We start from the raw sequence: 21128 nt of genomic DNA on the forward strand, positions 1-21128 counted from the left end.
ACCCTTCCACCAAGGGTGGACAATGAATACTGCTATGATTGATAAAACAGAGGCGCCAACAAATACAAAACAAACTATAATCAGTTTAAAGTGGACCTGTGCTCTTGCAAAGAACAGGCTGAAAAGTGTTAATTCCACATAGAAATGCGGTAGAAATCATCTGCACTGAGCTGTGTTTGTTTATTTAGCTACCGTTGAGTGTAACAGGTGTGTAATCAGCAGGCATGTCTCACAGCACTGAGGCTCTGGCAGGAGCTGGCTGTACAGGGCTGAATAGGAAAAGACAGATGCTTTAACCCTTCCTTTGCTCCCTGAAAGTTCATCCAGTAAATTTTCAGGGCTTTTTGGGGATTTCTGTACAGTGTAACAAATCATTTTTTCCCTGATTGTTTTCATAGTGTACCTAATGTTTTACAGCAGAGAGGAAGTTCTGGGCTCAGATCCACCTTAAAAAGGGAGGAAGAGGTGGACTTACCTTCCCAGGAAGGACACAAATGGTCTAATTCATAAAAAAAAACAGCTCAATTTGGGTACAACTCCACTTTGCTTTGCGATGCATTTCACGACGGGGGGGGGGGGGGGACACTCCTTCAGGCAATAAATATATATGGGGGAATGTCTGAGAAACGCTCTCTGTAGGTCTACAGAGACTGGTTCTCAGATACTTCCACATATTGTCTGAAGAAGCTGTTTTTTTTTTCCTGCAAAACGTATCACACAAAGCAAAGCAGAGTTGTACACGAATAAACTTTTATTTTATGAACTGTTTATGTCCTTCCTGGGCAGGTAAGCTCACTGCTCCCTCCCCTTTTAAACTAATCTTAGTGTATTTTATACTTGTTGGCACCCCTGTTTCATCAATCATAACAATACTGTTTTTCTTGCTGTGCCAAACCAAACAACTGCAGACACGTATTTGCTGAAGGTTCTGTATGACCACACCAGTGTGCATCAATTGTCACAGTCACTCAGAAATGAATCAATTTTCCAAGGAAATTGCTTATCAGTCTGAAGCCCAGCGAATGATGTCTCAAGTGAGAGAGGTTCTCTCTAACATCCAACATCTGCCTATTAAGCCATTCACTCCACGCAGCTGTGAGAACATCTTGTGTCCAATATAAGTAAACACATCTTTCCTCATAAGAGAGAGATGATGGGAAGAAGAACGAAATCTCCACATGTATTCATTGGATTCAGATGTGTTTGTGCTGCCCCGTGCAGTGCGGAGACGCTCCATAGCAATAGGTGGCCAGATATCAACATTGACGAGGTACAGCGGGAACAATACTCTGCTTGATCAACTGACATCAGTGTAAATGATAGACGGATGGGGAGGGAGGGGGGTGACCTTGTTAACGCCCCAATTCATCTTGTAGCACAGATTTTTACAGGATGTATAAATAAGATGACTTTCAAGAAACTTGTGCCAATGTTTTATCTGTTTACTTTACTATAGCAACAGAATTCGTGGTATGGATTCGCATATTTAGCGTGTCATCCTTGCTCAGTATGACTTTAAGGGTCCTTCTACACTTTGGTCATTGTATCACTGCACATCACACAAAATCGCCACATACCGATGCAAAACAATAATAGTCTCATACACAGCTTCCCTTACCCTGTTGTTCTATCCCTTTTTTTTAACCCAAAACAAGTTTATTAAGCATCAAGGTAGTGATACAACACTGCCGGTGTGAGGCAGAAGTCAAGCACAAAGTTCAATACATGCAAACAGAATACAATTCCATATAAACATTCTTCCTATATAGGTTTTAATGCAATGGAGCTAGCGCGGAGTACAGGGGGACAAATTTGACATATGTAGTGGGTTCCAGCAAACCAGACAGTGCATACATATATATGTAAACTTGTGTATACTCTTGTTGTATCAGGACTAGAGAGGGTATCTATCTGTTTATCCATCTGTCCCATATTAGGTGAAATTTATTGGGAGCTTTTCTGTGCATATAAATGAGTTTCTTATAGGGTATCATATTGTCAACACGCCTGATCCATTCAGCAAGTGTAGGGGGGTTTGGAGAAAGCCACTTAAGGGAAATTTCTTGCCTAGCATGGAAGAGAGTTTGGCTTACGAACAGCTTGTCATTCATTTGAATGTCCTCATCTGTGATAAGGCCTAGTAGGCAGAGTGCAGGGTCAAGTGTGACTGGGCAGCCCATTTTGTCATGCAGAAATGCTACCACCTGGGTCCAGTAGGTGACAACAGTTGGGCATTCCCATATCAGGTGGAGGAACGCTGGGTTGGGTTGTAGACATTTAGGACATTGGTCAGAGCGGTTTTTGTCAAATTTAGCAACTTTTGCAGGAGTAGTTGTTCTATCCCTTAAAGGACTTCTGAGTTTACAGCTGATGCAATGAACTACAGATTTTACATACTGTAGGTGGTGGAAGTTATGTGCGCATAATACACAGCATTGAGACACAGAATGGGCAACAGATCCCTGGCCAATCAGCCTTAAAGTCTAAAGGGTTAAAGGTTTACTTACCTGGCTGGGGTTTTTTCCAGTGCCTATAAGTCTCCGTGTCCCTCACTGCAGCTCTGGTCTTCTCTTGGGTCCCGCTGTATCGCTGTGGGTCAACGCCTTCTCCACATGCGCGGGCATGCAGGGCGCCAGCATTCACGCTCCCAGCACCGGGAGCATTCTGTGAAGAATGTTCTGGCAACGTGAGTGAGATCGTGGGCGGCGCGTGTGCTTGCGCATGCACAGAAGACGGCGACCTAGGGGGGTCAACGATGTTTACGGGGCTGACAGCGAGACCCAGTAGAAGACCGGAGACAGAGCTGCAGCAAGGGACACAGAGACTTCTAGGGGCTGGAAGAGACTCCAGGTAAGTAAAGCTGAATATCTATGTTTCAGCTCGCAACTTCTGTAAACCTTGCGAGCTGAAAAATGTAAGGCGGATTGGCCAGGACTCTCTAACACTCTGTCTCTCAATGCTGTGTATGATGCGCACGTACCTTTCACCCCCTATGTAAAATCTGTAGTTGGTTTGTTCATTGCAATAGCTGTAATCTGCCACTGCCTTGTATTGTTAACTGTTGTATGGTTTATATTGTATTGTTATACTTTGTGTTCTATCGTACAGTGCCATGAAAACTTCTGGAGTTATATGAAAGAATAATGATAATTATAAGAGTTCTTTGGGGCTGTCACATTGATTGTAGTGTGGTGTGGCAGTGCAGAGCAGGATCATCCACAAGGCAACCTAGGCGACTGCCTGGGGCCTAGTGGCCATCAATGGTTCCTGCTGCTACTGTCTCTGATCAATCTACCCATCTCAACTAGCCAAAACGACAATAGGAGGAAGCGAAGACTAGTACCTTTCCTTGAGCCCCAGTTCATCTTAATCCTTTTCTGTGGCAATGTGTATAGGTTACATTTTCTTGGGAAGAGAAGCATGCTTGAATGGTACTGTATGCCTCACTGTATGGCTGCACTGCACTGTCAAGGTTTTGGCAACGTTGCAGTGTGACTGAAGGACAATCAGATTCAGCACAGTGTGTAAGAAGCCTCAAGGTTCTCTTGAATGTAGATCATAGCACCCTTCCCACTATATGTCGCTCTTTGTGATGCTTTTCCTAAATTTGCTATACAAAGTTCTATATTCAGTCCTGGAGGTTTACTAGTTTATAATGAAGGAGTATTTTCATAAAGTGAATAAAAATCATGGGGTCATGTAGCGAAACTCTTTTCCCCATCCCCTCACTCCTGGCTTGTCTACCATAATGTGCTGCTTTCTCATTTCTCTCCTGCCTCTCCTGCCCCCTCCCTTCCTGCTTCTGGTCTCCATACTGGGCTCCCTGACACCCCAACTCCCATCTGTTTCCCCATGTCTTGCTTACCGCTCACCCATTTCTCCCTCCTGGGGTGATTGCCAATACTGTGCTCCTGCCACATCCCTACCCTCAAACTACCACCCAATCTCCCTCCTTCCCTTTGCCCCTAAACTCCTCAAACATCTTGTCCACTGATGCATTACTCAATACCTCCATACCAACTTCCTATTTCACCCCCTACAACCTGCACACTCAACAGAAACAGCCCTTGCCAAAATGGTCAATGACCTTACCCTTACTCTTGTAGACCATCTCCTCATCCAATCCCTACAGTCCTTGGGCATCCATGGCCTTGCCTTTCTTAAAATGTCCTCATACATCTCCAACCAGTCCTTCACAACTTCCTTCAACGGCTCCTCCTCATCCCCACCTCCTTTCAGTTGGGATCCCCAAGGGCTCTGTTTTGAGCCCCCTCCATTTCCTCCATCGGCAAACTCATCTCTTCCCTTGTCTTCAAATACCACCATTATGGCGACGATACTCAAATTTATAGAAAAGATTCAGCGCTCACAATCAAAATAAACTCAGAGGATGGTATACACCTTTCTGGGTCTATACTGTCCAATTAACCAGGGTGTACCTAAATAATAGGTTACACCTAAATAACAAGTCCACAATAAATCTTATGGGGGTGCTGCAAGATATGCCAGGTTGTTCTGGTAATAGTCGATGCAGGAAAAAATCATGCGCTCCCCCTCCTCCACGATGGTCACACTTGATAAGATACAGAGGTGCAGATCCCCTTACGGGTACAGACTCACCAGATCCTAAGGTCTCAGGTGACCAAGCCTCACTTCCGGGGGTGTTGGCCCCCCTGTCGCCTCTCTGGCTGTCATGTCCGCCAGCACCTGCTGGCTCTGCTGGCTCCGCCGGACTCTCCTTCCCAATAGTTATGATTCCACTGGACTCTCATTCCCAGTTGTTTGAGATGTGGGGATAAAAACAAAAAAAAGGACCCGCCTCTAATTGTGCATTACCTCTTTTATTTGAATAAAACTAGTTCAAAGCAAACTTAGTAACAAGTATCTGTTAAGCAGCGGGATTGGTTACAACATATAGGCTAAGAGGACTTAGCTCCCGGGTGGCTGCCTCCCGCCGTCTAAGTTCACTCTCCACGCCGCTGCTACTAAAGTTAAAAAACGCCATGCCGGGGATCACAGCAGTGACGCCACTCGGCTCCTCTTGCTGGCGTACGCGTCACACGTTACGCATGTACGCGTTGACGATACTCAAATTTACCTCCATATCCCTGATCTCTCCTCCACCACCATGGATAGTCTCCTCATGCCAGTCAACTATTTCCTCCTGGAGGTCAGCTAGGTTCCTTAAGCAGTCCTAGACAAAACTAAATTCCTGATCTTTCCACCCGATGCTGCTGCACCCTCCCAGAACACCTGATATTCATGGAGAATTTCACTTTAACCCAGATGCAAACACCACAGCTGAAGAGATGTTCCCTTGGTCACATAAGGAAGCAGTAAAAACTTGGCAGAAGTAGCAACAGACAGGCACGTGGGATACGGCAATTGTGCAGAGCAAAGCAAACATTGGCAGACCGCAATCAAATTACAACTCCAATATAGACACTATAACATAAATGTGTGTTTTACACACAGCTTGTTGCGGATGACACTTTTTTTCTGTTTGGTTAATAGTAACATTTGGTACATTGTTCTTAGTTTGTAAGCTTGTAATACTTCCAAACAGGATTTACAGAACAAATTGCTGAGTGGGACATTGGGTTCTGTGGTATATTGCTGTTAATACTGCCACTTCCATCTGTCAGACAAGCTGGCAGTAATTGTACCGGAATGGCAATAAACATAACATTGTCTGAGCAGCACGCCGGTTTTGTTGAAAGGTCAAAAGAATCATCCATATTGTGGAAAGAGACATTAAGATGGTAATGAATTCTGTACAGCCCATGCACAATGCCTTGCTAGGAAACCCTGTTACTTGCTTTAAAGGGATCCACACAGCTTTTGTATTCTGCAGTTTGTCCTGGTTTCTAATAGCTGTAGAAGCTGCCATTTCCACCTCCCCTTCCTTCTACCCTTATTTATCCAGGGGAAAGTGTGAACATAATCAGGTGTGAATCGCTAAACTGTTTGAAGTACAGTGTCCTATTTCCCCCTGCTGATGAAAGCCTTTGTTTGCTCATTGCTACTGCTTATTACAGCAGTCTTTACCTGTCTGCTCTTTCTGCAGATGGCAGGCTGCCAAAGTAGAGCAATAAAAGCCTCTAACAAACATTTAAAATTGAAAAGAAGAGGTAGACTGGATTTTTTTTTAGTAATGATCAACATTGTTAGCATGCATTTTTAATGAGCTATTAGGATGCCCTGTTTCATACCTGAAAACACATTACAAACTAAAATATAAAACACTTAAAGAGACACTGAAGCGAAAAAAAAATATGATATAGTGAATTGGTTGTGTACTATGAATAATTACTAGAAGATTAGCAGCAAAGAAAATATTCTCATACTTTTATTTTCAGGTATATAGTGTTTTTTCTAACATTGCATCATTCTTTAATATGTGCAGATTACACAACACTCAGCATTCAAAATGAGTCTTTCAGAGCAGTCTGTGAAGTAATGACCTCTCCTCTAGCAGAGGAAAAGTAAGACTTAAGGGGCCCATACACTCAGACGATTTTCTGGCCGACCGATCGATCCCGATCGATCGATCGATTGATCGTTTGCAAATCGGTTGGCCAATCGACCGATCGATGGCCGATTTCGATGGATTTCGATGGATTTCCATCGAACTGGCAGGGTGGAAAATTTAGGTCGATCTGATGAGATTGCTTATCAGTTTGCATTGGCCTTAATGGAAATCTGATGGCAAAAAAATGCCATTAGATCGAATTTCAATAGATTTCAAACTGAAATCTATTGGAATTCTATCCTGGTAAAAAATGTTCTAAAAACGCATCAGTTAGATCATCAGATGCATTTCTTATCTATCTGCTGCCAATCTGACGAGTGTATGGGCACCTTTAGTCGGAGAGTTAATGGCTTGTTTGCATAGAGATAACAACTGGAGTTTCTTAACTCTTCCTGTACTGGAAACAATTAGACTGATGTATCTGATCTTAATGTTTTATTTCTTAGCTGTACTACACATACAAATCATAATATCATCATTTTTTTTTTTGCTTCAGTGTCTCTTTAAAAGAATAAATAAAGCTATAAATAAGTCAAAATGTTGTTAAATTCAGCTCAGACGACTGCAGCACATGGCACATAGTGTAAAATCTGAAAATAATGCAATTATGAAAATAATGTAATGAATACAATTGTGTTTTATGGTGTTTGCACATTAAAAAATCGTTATTTTTCCCCGATATACATTATGCGATTTATCGCAGGTGGCAACATCTTTAGTGCATTTCCGTGGAATGCTTGTTTACTGTAGTTCCGACGCCAGTGAATATAATGCCTGGTCTCCCAGAATGCTCTGGGGAGGTGGGGGGGGGGATTCTACAAAGCTAAAAAGTCAATGGCTAAACATCACTGGGAGGGCGGGGCTACATCGCTATATATACAGCAGTGTATAGATATAGGATGTGTTTCTGGTGCTGAAACTAAAAAGGGGGAGGCCCAGAAGGGAGAGGCAGCTAGCATACAGCCACCCCTCTCTGGAGCATACCAAGTCAGATTTCTTTTGAATGTGGGTGAGGTATCTTACATGGAAATTGGGGGCAACAAAGCCACACCCACCTTGGAAAATATCCTTGTCTTAGTGTAAGGCTGGATTCACAGTGATCAGTTGCATAACACATGCACTGTGAACTGCAATGGAAACTGGGCATACATTTTAATACAAAGCCTGCATGCAGCGAGTTAGAATAATGCGATTAGTTACAAAGCAGTACTGTGAAAAGGCCAATAGAATTGTATGAGCATTGAGTTGACATGCAGAATTCTGCAGTGCAAGTGAGATCTATGAACTGGCCCTTAGGGGATATAGAGCCAAAAAGATATCAGTATGGTTTTAGGATGCAAGAGGTAACCACAACACTAGGAGAAACCCCACACAAACACAAGTCCCTTTAAATGTGAATAGTCATGGTTGATTGGGAGATTGCAGTTTTAAAGTGGTAAGACACTAGCATTCCTCTTTGTTCTAAAACATTATTTACAGCATAACTTCTACTACCACAAAAAAATTGTAGCAGAACAGTATTCAAGCAGTTAAACACAGCACTTTGTTCTTCAGCAGAAAGCTCACAAAAGCTTTTGACCCCATCCGAAGAGGTGATAACATTATCTTGTTTACATTCCTCAATTAGTATACAGCCAGTAGTGTGCTGAAACGGCACTGAGCTGAGAAGCAGAGACAGCTGAGTGAGAAATGATTCCTAGATAGATTTTAATATATAAATACAGCAGCTATTAATAAAATGCAATGCCAGCTTTAAGAGAAGATAAACCGTACTTTGAGAACTTGTAATTCGTAAACAGGCAATATTACTTGTGCACAAAAGCAAATATGATAACTGAATGGGTAATAAAAAGTAGAAAAACACATTTTTATGGAATGTTAAGTCAGAGTTGTATCCCACTTTAAAACAATTACAATTCTAAGCTGATATGTAGCCGAGACATTAAATATATATTCTGTGAAAGGTCATTTAACATAAAAGGATATTCTCAATGTAAATTCTCAATATTTTGTCCAAATGCCAAGAATCCCATCTGTTCATTCAGTCTCTGCCTGAAGTTGTAGATTAACACCACATGAATTACAGTAATCCAGGTGCTGGCAGCAATGGGTGGACCACACTATCCCGCCTCCACTGATCCTCCCTTCATAAGCATTCATAAGGAGTCTGTTCTGTATTAGTGTTACCTTGGGGAGCAGTAAAGGTAGGAGCTGTTCCAGGGTCTCATGAAATATTTGGACATGCAGAAAAGGGCTGTCTTCTGTGGGAAAGGTTTTTATGAGGCAATTTTTTTTACTATATTCTATGAAACTTTATTTAAGTCTCACATACAATGCTTTTCTTAAAGTGACCTTGTAGTGACATGGATATAGAGGCTGTCATATTTATCTGAGCAGAGAAGAGCACAAAACGAAATAATTTTTATTGACCATCAGAAAATAACATTTTGTAAGAACCACAATACAGCACAGTCCCTGGTCACCTGATGCAAGGCTTACACACCTAAAACAAGCATTTAGCTAGTATGGTCATACCTTAGTAAGAGCACCTGATTGCATCCCTGTTCTGTGGCAGTAGCTTAAAGCTGAATACTTACCTGAAGACGCAGGAAGATGGATCACAGATACGTCACCTGATGACGTGTGTTCCCCGACCCATCTTCCTGCCCGCAGGAACACACAACGGCATGCAATGGCCGCAAACAGGAGGTCAAACGACCATGGTACTTTGCAGTAGAAGTTATTGGGGATCTTAAAGATCCGATCTGTTGTGAGAGTTGTTACTGCCGAGCATCACAAAACATCGTTCATGTAATCACGCGCCTGTATCCACGTCACGAAATGATCACTCACCGCTCAAAAAATTGCCAGTCTTCATAAAAATAATGTCGTGGGTACGGGAATACCTGCCTGAAGCTCATTTCAAAATCATCTAGACATCTTGTTATGTGTTCTTTACGCGGACAGCAATATGCTGCTTTGAAATCTGTCCCCTGGCAACCAGAGACAGAGGGACCCTCATATTTAGCTAAAGTATAGTGACAGCCATTAGAGGCAGGCACGAGTTCGGGTACCCGCGGATATCCGCAGGTCACCCGAAATGCAGGTCGGGTTCAGGTACCCATTTTTGTTTGGGGGCGGCTGCGAGTTAGGTTGCGGGTAGCATACTGCTGGTGCGGGTCGGATTGCGGGTAGAGTGGGTGGCAGGGAGATGTTCTAGTTACCTGTCCAGACGGCTTCTTCTCTTCCTCCTCTCGGGGCAGTGCTGCACTTCAAACATGTTTTCTGGCTTCCAGTCACATACTTTGACATGTGATCGTAACCCAGGGGATGGTATCAGCATTGCAGTGGCGCCCAGTGCTGCGAGTGAAAAGCAGGTTGCGATTAGAGCTTTAGACAGCTGAAAAGCGGGTTGCAGGTCAGGTTGTGCTTGCGAAGGCTCGCAGGTCAGGTGCGGGTAGCGGTTACGTAAGAAAGCAGGTCGCGGGTAAGGCATGGGTAGTAGGGCTGCAGGTCAGATGCTTGTCTAAAAAAGTAGACCCACGCAGGCCTTTAACAGCCACTATTTTAGTCATACATTTGTAAACACTCCTGCTGCTGCCCTGCAAAGTATCTGAATTGTTATTCAGCGGTACTTTTAACGGTTTCTGTGCAGTGCTTTACAATGGCATCAATCATTTAATATTACTTTGTGAATCATTTGCTTTCAGTTCATTTTATAAATAAAGTCGTATACTTTGTTTATTTCTCTTGCTTACATGTATGGAGAATACTGCCAAACCCCACTCCAAAGTAACAGGGATATTTCCTGATATGAAGCATTTCCTTGAGACTGGAAAGGCCCCCCTGGAATGATTTCTGTGTTGACACGGGCTCTTACTCACAGTCTTTCAATTCTGTTTTGATTTGTGCTTTACAGATCCCAAATTCCTTTGTATTGTTTGGCAGACACAAAGTAATCTGAGATAAGATTGCGTAGTATATTCGTGCTCTTTGATTATTTAAAGAAGTACAGGCTTTTCCAGACTAAAACACAAAGTTCAGTCCCCAAACCCAAAGCATCCAATTAAAATCCATTTTATGCAGGACAGGTCTGTTTTCAGTAAAATTGATTCTTATTGGTTTGTAGAAACAGCACTTTGAAACTGTGGGGTGCACTTTTTCCCTTTTTGCCCTGGGCACTGTCTATTACATAGTAGTCACAAACAATTTTTTATATGATTTTATTTAATTTTTTTCTCTTGTGCTTGGTACACAATATGCAATTTCCTGTCAGATTGACGGGTCAAATTGATAATTTTTGACAGGTGCAATCGGGTTTCTGATCTATTTTCCCGACTGATTTTGTGCAGAAGTGATTGGCCCTGTTGAAAATGATTGATTTGACCCATCAATCTGATAGGAAATTGTTCCAGGCATTAGTTTTTGTCTTAAATTGGGAAGTTGAAGAATTTCCAATCACATTTGTATGTAGCTGTGTCCCATTAGTATGTAGCTGTGTATGTAGCTGTGTCCCTCTTTTCATCTACACTTCTGTATTCTGGCCTTTGTATAAAGTGGAACACCACAGGTTATGAAATAATTCACATGACAGCAGGTAGCAGACAGCAGTGCAGACACAAGGGAGCGGACACAACACCACCGTGATGGGCAACCGTGTCTGCCTGGAAGACAGTGAGCTCAGCAACAGATGCGCCCCTTGCTGGATTTACAGATGTTTTAAATCTATGCATGGACATTTATATGTAGCATACACAGTAATTAAGTAAATTGTTTGGACTACCTAAGCGGTACCCGTACAGTGTGGTTGATATAATTTTTTTTATCACTGTGTCATTGATGATAATTGTATTTTGAAGCACTGTATGAATTTATACTACCATTTCTTTATGAAATAATTCAGCCTCCATAAGTGTGGGACTGCTTGAATGAAATTATAGTCTCTGTTGAAATTTTTATTAGAAAATAATATCTTTCCTTGGACAAAGTCCACTACCTCCAGGCGCAGGGCCCAGCAAAGGGGACTATGTTTGCCCCATCGCTGGCAAGCCAGTATGTGAGGAAATGGGAACAGATGCTTTTTGGCAACAAGGATCTTGATATACACCTTTGTTGTAATTCTTATGTGGCGATGTGGCACAGGAAGGTCAACAACATTCTTGTTTTTGGTCAAAATCGAAAGGGCAGATTCTGGAATCAAGGGTAGACCAAAGTTCCAACAGGAAGCCTTTAAAAGGGTGCACGGTACCCAAGGGAGTAATTAGCATTTCTGGTCACTGAAGGACTCCAAACATCCAAGCCACAATCTCAATCCTTTGTTACTCAGTTTAGGAGAGAACAGATACATTTGAGACAAATACTGGGGAAGCATTGGCATGTGTTGAAAAATGACACGCTGCTCGACTAGCGTGCCTCCAACACCTGAATTAGTTGCCAAGCCTGTGCCTACTATGGACTTAAGTGGAATTTAGTTACACTGAGTAATCTTCCTTTAACTTCTAGAAACTTACATTGCTGGACTACAAGCATGTTTAACTGTGGTGACTGCCAGGTTGACAGATTTTTGAAAACTGTGTTGCAATTAACAAAATTATCATTTTTTTCCATTTTGCTGTTAGGTAGCCTAATTCTAAATCCAACTCTGATTTTGCATTTGCTTTTCTGTCCATATAGATCCTTTTATGTAGGAAAAACATAACATGCATTTTGAGATTAGAACACATCTGTCAGACATAAGGTGCTGCAATATAAGTCAAGTTTTTAGACATTTTAATTTAAAACATAATAGGTGTTATGATGAGATTTTACAGGTTTTGAGTGAATCCAGTGAAACCCTAGGAGGGTGAGATGGATTGATTATGATGTAAATGCAGCTGAATATTTTCCTTACATGCCCTGGTATCGCCATTCTATAATGAAATTGCCAACTGTTTTTCGTTTTTGCCGGATTAAACTAGTGCTTTTACTGCTTAATAAGACTCAAGGTTGCTACATTATAATATGAAGCTATATTATAATTATACTAATTATCTAGCTACATCATTAGGGGTCATAATATAAATACCGAAAATAATACTGATATTTTACTACAATGTAACCTAAAATTATTCTCACCTTCTCTTACCCATACCTAACCTTAAGCTCCCCTCCCCCCCCCCGCCTAACCCTTAAAAACACCCTGTATGCCTAAACTTTACTTCCCCCCCTCCACAACTAGCCCTTAATCCCCCACAACTAACCCTTGAAAAACAGGCCCCACCCCTAATCCTTAAAAACACCCCCCAACCCCCTCCACGCCTAACCTTACCTTAACTGCCAGTAGGATGCCTAACTCTTAAAAACACCCCCCTCCACGCCTAATCTTAACCAACCCCCCTATGCCTAACCTTAACTGACCCCCACAGCTAATTTATTATGTTGATTTTGGGGTGCCTCCATAAGCAACATTAAAAATAGTGGCTATAGTGTGAAATGTGCTATTTTATCGGTTGCAAAATTTCACACAATATCTGCTATTTATAATGGTGCCTATGACAGCACCCAAGTTTCTTATGATAGCAGCTCAAGTTTCCTGCTTCAAATGCAGTTCAGCAGCTATGTACACACAGACTGGGTTAATTTAGTACACATGGATACTTTGTACACGTGCTGTGAATGTGTTCATCTCTAAGAGTGTCCAGGACAGGCTTTCTCAACCAGGGTTCCTTCTGGACTCTGCAGAGGTTCCTTGGCATTTTCCCCCATCGTGGAGGAAGTATAATAGAGCACATTATAATGGGGGTACTGTAATAATAAGCACTAAATTGGGGGTCAGAATAATAATGAACACAATAATAAAAAGCACTAGGATAAGCAGACAGTATAATGAGTGGCAGTGCAATAGGAGTTAGTGAACATAGTTTGCGCACATTTTCGCACGCAATTGCAAAATTCCATGTGCAAAAGCGAATATTTGTGTGCGAAAATTCACGCTTCAGGGGTTCCTCGAGATTAAAAAATGTTTGCAGGGGTACCTTGAGATCCAAAAGTTATTTGCAGGGTTCCTCCAGGATAGAAAGGTTGAGAAAGGCTGGCTCAGGGGGTATTTCTGCTTTGCAAACCTCAGTTAGAGCTGATTATATGGCTGAGGGTTATACATATTCTGCCATTTCAAGCTAAGCAGTCAATTTGTCATGTGTGCTATCTGCAACTTGTCTGTATGTGTGTCTCTACATGTTCTCATCGGACATCTGCGTTATACCATTAGCGATATTTGCCACTACTGTATATGCTTTTGTGCTTCTCAGTAGCTATTTGATTTATATGCGTGTGACTGCAGCATGGATATCTGAGATCTGCTAGATGATACACTGAGTGGCATTAGCCTTCATAAACTTCTACTCATTTCTTCAGCTACTTGATTGCATAAGTTAATGTGTTAAGCAGAGTCTGAAGCGAGAATAAATCTCGCTTCAGACCTCATAGATAGCAGGGGCATGTGTGCCCCTGCTAAAACGCCGCTATACCGCGGCTTAACGGGGGTCCCTTCACCCCCAAATCCCCCTCCGTGCAGCGGGGGAGCGCTTCCGCATTGGGGCAGGGCTAACCGCCGCAGCCCTGCCCCACGCGCGTCTGTCAGCGCGTATCTCCGCCTCTCCCCCGCCCCTCTCAGTCTTCCTTCACTGAGAGGGGCGGGGGAGAGGCGGCGATGCGCTGCTGATAGACGTGACTGGAGGCAGGGCTGCAGCCGTTAGCCCTGCCTCCAGCAGCAGCAAAATATACGACCAATTTGGTCGTTGATTTTGCGGGGGGGGGGGGGGGTGTTGGGGGTGAAGGGACCCCCGTTTAGCCGCGGGATAGCAGCGTTTTAGCAGGGGCACGTGTGAGCTATGAGCTCTGAAGCGAGAATTATTCTCGCTTAAGTGTCTCTTTAAAGGACAACCAATATGAAGTTTGTAAAATGGAAAATACATGTGTACTAGTTGTACATTTGTCCCAGAGTAAAATGCACTATTAATTTATTATTTTCTTTGTTGCTATCACAGTAGAAAGAAACATTTGCCAGGTTTAGGACTAGTCCATGCCCTCACTGAAGATTTTCAGTCATTTCTTTATTTTTTTAATAAAAGCACTCCCAAGAAAGAGGAGGTTGGGGGTAGATGAGGACTCATTGAAGAAGGTTGTGAAGGAGCAGTTGGAGAATTAGGATGAGAGCCTGGCCAGGGCGAGGTCATGAATGCCCATGGACTGGAGGGACTGGAGGAGTAGGGGATGGTCCACTGTGTCAAAAGTTGCTGAAAAGTCAAGGAGGTGGAGAATTTAGTATTTGCCTTCAGCTTTAGTTATTGACCATTTTGGTGAGAGCGGTTTCGGTTGAAATTCAGATTGCAGTGGGTCTAGTAGGGAGTTGACATTGAGGTACTGGGTCAGGCATTTGTGAACCAGATGCTCAAGGAGTTTTGACGCAAAGGGGAGGAGGGAGATAGGGCGGTAGTTGGAGGGTAGTGAGGGGTCGAGGGAGGGTTTCTTGAGCAGGGGTAGTACAGTGGCCTGCTTCAAGTCTGAGGGGAAGGTGCCTGTGGATGAGGAGATCATTAACAAGTCAGTGAGGACTTGGGCCAAATCCAGGAAGTGAGGATGGAGTAAGTCAGAAGGGACAGGGTCAAGGGGAGAGGTAATGGTATGGGAAGTATAGGTACGTTTTTGTTTTACAATATTCATTTATAGATTATTTAGTCAGTGTTTGCCCATTGTAAAATCTTTCCTCTCTCTGATTTACCAGTGACATTTATCACTGGTGGTGACATCTTTAGTCCTGTCACTCGATCTCTGGAATGTTTGGTTACTGAGATTTCCAAAGCAGTACAAATAATACCTGGTCACCCAAAATGCTCTGGGAGGAGAATTCGGCATATCTTAACATCCTAGGCTAATCATCACTGTGAAGGTTGGGCTACATAACCAACATACAGCAATATACAGTAGCAAAAAGAAGTATTTGAACCCTTTGGAATTATATGGATTTCTGCCCAAATTGGTCATAAAATGTGATCTGATCTTCATCTAAGTCACAACAATAGACAATCACAGTCTGCTTAAAGAGAATCTGTAACGTTAAAACGTCCCCTGGGGGGTACTCACCTCGGATGGGGGAAGCCTCAGGATCCTAATGAGGCTTCCCACGCCGTCTGCCGTCCCTCGGGGGTCTCGCTGTAGCCCTCCGTACAGCGGTGACGTAATATTTACCTTTGCAGGCTCCTGCGCAGGCGCTCTGGCTGCTTTCGCTCCGAAGGAGGCGGAAATACCCGATCTCAGTCGGGTCCGCTCTACTGCGCAGGCGCAAGTCTCCGGCGCCTGCGCAGTAGAGCGGACCCGACTGAGATCGGGTATTTCCGCCTCCTTCGGAGCGAAAGCAGCCACAGCGCCCCCGCTGGAGCCTGCAAAGGTAAATATTGAATTGAACAGTCGGCACAGTCGCCGGCTGTTCGGAGGGCTGCAGCGAGACCTCCGTGGGACAGAGGACGGCGTGGGAAGCCTCATTAGGATCCTGAGGCTTCCCCCACCCGAGGTGAGTACCCCCCAGGGGATCTTTTTGTCGTTACAGAGTCTCTTTAACCTCTTGACGACCAGCTAACTCCGATTGGCGTAAACGGGTCGTCTGCGGGTTTCCATGGAAACGGCTGCTCGTTCGAGCGGCCTTTCCATGTCTGTTCACGGAGGGTGTCTCCGTGAACAGCCGGAGAGCCGCCGATTGCGGCTCGCCGGCAAAATGTAAACACGTGGGGAAGAAATCAGCGCTGTTTACATCATACGGCGCTGCTGCACAGATCGGCAATCCCCGGCCTCTGATTGGCCGGGGATCGCCAGCATATGATAGGCTGAAGCCTATCCTACAATGCGCAGGACGGATATCCGTCCTGCGCAGCCCAGGGAGGAAGAGGTAGGGAGGGAGAGGAAGGGAGCACAGAAAATGCTGCGGAGGGGGGCTTTGAAGAGCCCTCTCTGCAAAGCGCAGCAAGCCGGCGGCGATCAGACCCCCCAGCAGGACATCCCCCTAGTGGGGAAAAAAGGGGGTAAGTCTGATCGCCCTGGCATAATCCTGATCTGTGCTGCGGGCTGGAGAGCCCACGCAGCACAGATCAGGCAAACCACACCTGGTCGTCAAGTGGTTAAACTAATACCACACAAATAATTAAATCTTTCCATGTTTTTATTGAACACACCATGTAAACATTCACAGTGCAGGTGGAAAAAGTATGTGAACCCTTGGATTTAATAACTGGTTGAAACTCCTTTGGCAGCAATAACTTCAACCAAATGTTTCCTGTAGTTGCAGATCAGACGTGCATAACGGTCAGGAGTAATTCTTGACCATTCCTCTTTACAAAAGTTCAGCATTTTTCTTGGAATGTCTGGTGTAAATCGCTTTCTTGAGGTCATGCCACGGCATCTCAATTGGGTTGAGGTCAGGACTCTGACTGGGCCACTCCAGAAGGCGTATGCTTTGGGTCAATGTCCTGTTGCAACACCCATCTTCTGCTGAGCTTCAGCTGGTATACAGATGGCCTTAAGTTCTCCTGCAAAATGTCTTGATAAACGGTGGAATTCATTTTTCCTTCATTGATAGCAATGTGTCCAGGCCCTGACACAGCAAAGCAGCCCCTAACCGTGATGACCCCACCACCATACTTCACAGCTGGGATGAGGTTTTGGTGTTGGTGTACTGCAGGGATGCTCGGATACCCCTTTTTAAAATCCAAATTGGTTCGGATCCGGATACCCAGATATCCGGATCCGAATCGGATATCCAAATCCGAATAGAATCGGATATCCGAACCCATTATCCGGGAAATCTGAATTGATTCGGATATCTGGATCGAAAACCGGAAGTGGCCTTTAAATTGCTTCCAAAACTCTTTCTCTCTCTCTCTCTCTTTCTAGGACTGAATGCCTCCAATTTCTGCCATTGAAAGCCTCTATTCGGGTATCCAAACTAACTAATCAACCGGATTGCGGATTTCAGATAGATATCCGAATTAACTCAGATAGTGCTATTCAGATTTACACATATATCCGGAATCGGAATCAGAGTTCGGATAGTGGAAAAAGTTCAGATTATCTGGGTAGTTCGGATACCCGAATATTGGATGAGCATCCCTGGTGTACTGTTCCTCTTTTTCCCCACACCTAGTGTTGTGTGTTTCTTCCAAGCTACTCTACTTTGCTTTCATCTGTCCACAGATTTTTTTGCCAGTACTGCTGTGGAACATCCAGGCGCTCTTTTGCAAACTTTAAACGTGCAGCATTGTCTTTTTTTTTTTGGGGGGGGGGGGGGGGGGGGAGCAGCAGTGGCTTCCTTTGTGGTATCCTCCCATGAACTCCATTTTTGTTTAGTGTTTTATGTATCATAGATTCACTAACATGGATGTTAGCATATGCCAGAGGCTTTTGTAAGTCTTTAGTTGACACTCTAGGATTCTTCTTCACCTCATTGAGCCTTCTGTGCTGTGCTCTTGCAGTCATCTTTACAATACTGCCACTCCTAGGGAGAGTAGCAGCAGTGAACTTTCTCTATATATAGACAATTTGTCTTACTGTGGACTGATTAACTGCAATGCTTTTGAAGATACTTTTATAACCATTTCCAGCTTTATGCAAATCAACAATTCTTAATTGTAGGTTTTCGGAGAGAGCTCTTTTGTGCGAGGCATCATTCACATCAGGCAATGCTTCTTGAGAAAAGCAAACCCAACGCTGGTGTGTTTTTATAGGGCAGGGCATCTGTAACCAACACTTCCAATCTCATCTCATTGATTGGACACCAGCTGGCTTACACCTCACTCTAATTAGCTCCTGGAGATGTCATTAGTCTAGGGGTTCACATACTTTTTCCACCTGCACTGTGAATGTTTACATGGTGTGTTCAATAAAAACATGGAAACATTTAATTATTTGTGTGGTATTAGTTTAAGCAGACTGTGATTGCCTATTGTTGTGACTTAGATGAAGATCAGATCACATTTTATGACCAATTTGTGCAGAAATCCATATAAATCCAAAGGGTTCACATACTTTTTCTTGCTACTGTATAGATATAGGAAGTGTTTCTTCTGATGCTGAAACCGGGAAAATTTATGTAAAAGTGGGTATCCTATATAATAATTGCCCTGTCGCTGCGTGCTCCTGTGTCCCTGCGTTCTGCCTGGCACGCAGACGGACTTTAGACAGTGAGGACGGGCGCAGGGGAATGGGCGGGTGTGTGCCCGCTTGCAGGAGCATGGGCGTGCATGCGCGCAGGTTGCAAACGTGCACGCATGGCGGGGGAGGGGGTTGCGGCTGTGGCCTAGTGCCCATTTGGAATGGGGCGGGCCTTTTAACTAGTCCTGAATAATTTACTGCGTTAGACTGCATGTTACTACAGTGCCTCTTTCATCATAATGATTATGCCTAGAATATTGTGTTGGCCTCTCTATATCAGAGCTTTGGATGTTTCAGGGTCACATTACATTCCACTGTCGCAGCAGATTTTATGATGTTTGTATCACGATGTAAAAACACCACCGCAGCCCCGTTTCTTGCCCCGTGCAGAGCGTGCCGCCGCCCGGGGCGCTGTTGGGAGGGGGGCGCAATAATGGAGGGGGGAGCCGGAGCCGCGGGGAGGGCAGCCCGACCTCTCCCTCCCTCTCCTCTCCCGGGCGCCCTCCGTGCTCCCCCCTCAGATGCAGAGTTCGTAAGCAGCAGGGAAGCGCTGTTTACAACTCACCGGCTGCCTGGCTCCAAGCGCTGCTCTCTCGCCGCTGGTCTCCTCTCTCTGTATACGTACTGATACACGCTGCTTCCGGCTACAGGAAGCAGCGTGTATCAGTACGTATACAGAGAGAGAGAGGAGACCAGCGGCGAGAGAGCAGCGCTTGGAGCCAGGCAGCCGGTGAGTTGTAAACAGCGCTTCCCTGCTGCTCACGAACTCTGCATCTGAGGGGGGAGCACGGAGGGCGCCCGGGAGAGGAGAGGGAGGGAGAGGTCGGGCTGCCCTCCCTGCGGCTCCCCCCTCCATTATTGGGGGCATCTACCTATCTAACCTATTCTGGGGGCACCTACCTAATCTAACCTACGCTGGGGGGCACCTACCTATCTAACCTACACTGGGGGGCACCTACCTAATCTAACCTACACTGGGGGGCAGCTACCTATCTAACCTATACTGGGGGCAGCTACCTAATCTAACCTACGCTGGGGGGCAGCTACCTATCTAACCTATACTGGGGGCAGCTACCTAATCTAACCTACGCTGGGGGGCAGCTACCTATCTAACCTACACTGGGGGGCACCTACCTAATCTAACCTACGCTGGGGGGCAGCTACCTATCTAACCTACACTGGGGGGCAGCTACCTATCTAACCTACACTGGGGGGCAGCTACCTAATATAACCAACACTGGGGGGGCAGCTACCTATCTAACCTACACTGGGGGGCAGCTACCTAATCTAACCTATACTGGGGGGCAGCTACCTATCTAACCTATACTGGGGGGCACCTACCTAACCTATACTGGGGGGCACCTACCTAACCTATACTGGGGGGGCAGCTACCTTATCTAACCTATACTGGGGGGCAGCTACCTAATCTAACCTATACTGAGAGGCACCTACCTATCTAACCTAGGGGGGGGGGGCGCAATTTTTACACCCTCGCCCTGGGTGCATTTTAGCCTAGAAACTGCACTACCACCGTGAATGTGTTGATTATTTAGGAGGGATACCAAGAAATTCCGTAAAATCTCATAAGCCCTTATTGGAAGTCTCTGATTTGTGTGGATCTGAATTTCATAATGACTCTTGCCAATTATTATTTAATTACGAAGACTGTAAGAACACTCCCTGCATGACAGCTGTATACCAGATGCCAACTGACGGGACTAAACGGGGGGGGGGGGGGGGGGGGAATATACAGTACAGCACATGATGTCCATTTACATCTTCTAGGTGTCTAGGCAATGCATGTTTATAAATGGCTTGAGTCACTCCTTTTAGCAGATGCTGTGGAGGATATCCAGTATACTTTTCCTGAATTATTTAGAGTTTTAGACTATTGTAAAATTTCAAAAATGGTGTTTTCTACCAAGATACCTCTTTGAAGGCATATCATTTTTAATGTACCGTATTTTTACCATATTCAAAACTGGGGAGAAAAGTCACTGTGTCTTATAGTCCACATACAGGGAGTCCCCGACTTACGAACTCCCGGAGCGATGTCGGGGACTCCCTGTACTGTCCACGCATTCTCCTCTGCTCCCCTGTGTGCTTCTCCACTCCGCCTGTGAAATGTAATTAGCAGCAGCAGCCGCCTGTATCTCTCACCTGACGCGAGGGTGCCTGCTTCGATCAACTGCTTCTCCTCTCACTGGGGGAGATTTATCAATGCATTACCGACAGTTTTTTCTTCTTAATCTGTTCTAACCAGCAGGGAGAACAGTTCTGCATGATAATAAGAACCTTTTTAAATCCCTGATTTACATTCTGAAATGTATCACATGGTGACATTTTTACTGCTGGCAGGTGATGTAGCTGCTGCTTGCTTTTTTGGCGGTTGAAAACAGCTGTAAACAGCTATCACAGA

At 44.5% G+C, this 21128-nt stretch overlaps 1 protein-coding gene across 6 annotated transcripts in view; it reads left to right on the top strand.

Moving 5' to 3' along the window:
* C1QTNF7 (C1q and TNF related 7) overlaps positions 1–21128 on the top strand; it is a 147155-nt gene that overhangs the window by 86082 nt on the left and 39945 nt on the right. Inside the window, exon 1 of one of the 6 annotated variants that reach the window (XM_068267622.1) lies at positions 1250–1270. The exons of the other annotated variants lie outside the window; for them this stretch is intronic. The gene's annotated coding sequence lies outside the window, so the exon portion shown is untranslated. Of the gene's footprint in view, positions 1–1249; positions 1271–21128 lie in introns of those variants that run through there. 6 annotated transcript variants of the gene reach the window in all.

Source organism: Hyperolius riggenbachi, chromosome 1 (genome assembly GCF_040937935.1).
Source record: "Hyperolius riggenbachi isolate aHypRig1 chromosome 1, aHypRig1.pri, whole genome shotgun sequence".
NCBI classification, from domain to species: domain Eukaryota; kingdom Metazoa; phylum Chordata; class Amphibia; order Anura; family Hyperoliidae; genus Hyperolius; species Hyperolius riggenbachi.